Genomic DNA, 1,929 nt, shown 5'->3' on the forward strand with positions numbered 1-1,929 from the left:
AAGTAAAAGATAGAAAAGTGGAATAATAACTTTTAAACTATTAAGTATTTATGCCTATATAACACATCTGCCCCCCCAAAAATCTTCAGTGGCATACTGGAACTAAGGTAAGCTGAAGGAACTGGTACGGAAACTGGAAAATCTCTGTAAGTAGAATTTGTATTACTTTTAAAATGTTTTTAATTTACAGATTAAATGCAACTTTCCATATTAGTGACACAGGTGATCCAGTCACAGAATGGAATCTTTTTGTATGAACGTTGTCTCAACACCAATTTTTCTGCTTTGAGGTCACTGGGCTTCATAAATGTACGCTGAAGACCACAGACTTTCTTTGCAGTGAGTATACATCTTAATTCTCACTTCTTACATTAGTGAAACAACTTGAAAATTCTGGCTAAGTAGCAGGCTTGTTACAACACAGAACTGAACATTAATTCATTTTCCTTAAGCAAAGTTTCTGTTTGTGTGTCTTGAAAGTCAGATATTTGACTTCTCACTGCTCTTTTCAGTATGTTCAAAAACTTGGTCTTCTATAACTGTTAAGATTCCTAATCTTCCATCTACAGATGATGTTTGGTTTAAAGTTAACAGCATGCTTTATTCTGCAATTTTCTTGTTTAAATAGGCATATATTTAGTGTACAAACATTATCTAGAATATTTTTTCTGTCTCTATTTCTCCAATAATCCACTATCTAATAAACTACCTCTGACTCTCCTCTCTTTCTAATTTGGGAAACAGAATAAAAACAGGATTATCTGAATTCCTTCAGTAGTTATCTCCTTTCGCATGTTGAGAACAAAAGAAAATAAAAACAGACAGCTTAGAGAAGCTTAAAGGAGACTGAGAGGTGGCCTCATTGTGGTCCACATCTTCCTTATGAGGGGAAGCAGAGATGGACTGATCTATTTCCTTTGGTGACATGTAACGGAACTGAAGGGAGACACATGAAACTAAATTAGGGAAGGTTCAGATTGGATAGCAGAAATATGTTCTTTACTGAGAAGGCAGTTGAACACTGAAACAGGCTTCCCAGATCAGTGTTCATGGCATCAAATCTGCCAGATTTCAAGACTCATTTGGATGATATTCTTGGGAATACTTCTTAATATTAGGAAGTCCTCTGTGGAATCAGGAGTTGAAATAGTTGATTCTCATTGTCCCCTTTCAACTCAGGATATTCTATAGTTCTTCGAACTAGTTTAAACCTCAATTTTTTTTGTTACATGGAAGACAATGTATGTTGCTCATAAAGTACATGAATTTCTGACCAGTTTGAGTAAAGAAAGGAAATATGAAAAGATGCACAAAAACTGTGGACTGGGCAGACTAATGGAGACATACCAACACAGTTTTCGCTTTCAGATGAATTAAAAAATAAACAGCAAGAAATATCATAATAAAGTGTACATAGAAAATATTTTATTCTAAAACTTACTGTTTGTAATTCAATTTGCCTAAATACCTAAACAGTCCTGATTCTGTCTTCATTATATTCCTTTTATGGGTATACTCAATACGGAATAGGGACACTATCAAATGTAGATTCTGATACTGAGAGTCCCTTATGCAAAAAGGCCAGACTTATAGCTGCTTTTTGATTATTTAATTTATAAAAATGTTGCCTTTTTACACTGAAGGGAACACTGCTGAAAATAGCTAGGCAAAAAGACGGCTTTTCTTTCACAGCACTTAAACATGAAGGTGAAAATAAAACTTTTATTTATTTATTTTGATGTTTGGTTTTATGATAAACATTTCCTTCTCTTTTCAAGTTCTTGACCCTAGTCTATAACTTGCATAGAAATCCAGTTTCCAATTTCAAGTGTTTCTACTGATCCGTAAAGCGAGAAGCCACTCACAGAGTCCTTTCAAAGAATCATTCTACCCTACTAACGAACAAAAGATTCTCATGAATAGGCTTTC

At 34.2% G+C, this 1,929-nt stretch overlaps 1 protein-coding gene across 1 annotated transcript in view; it reads right to left on the reverse strand.

The window, feature by feature from the left end:
• LOC100550569 (receptor-type tyrosine-protein phosphatase delta-like) overlaps positions 1-1,929 on the reverse strand; it is a 177,211-nt gene that overhangs the window by 115,440 nt on the left and 59,842 nt on the right. The gene's annotated exons all lie outside the window — the stretch shown is intronic.

This window comes from Meleagris gallopavo, chromosome Z, assembly GCF_000146605.3.
Source record: "Meleagris gallopavo isolate NT-WF06-2002-E0010 breed Aviagen turkey brand Nicholas breeding stock chromosome Z, Turkey_5.1, whole genome shotgun sequence".
NCBI classification, from domain to species: domain Eukaryota; kingdom Metazoa; phylum Chordata; class Aves; order Galliformes; family Phasianidae; genus Meleagris; species Meleagris gallopavo.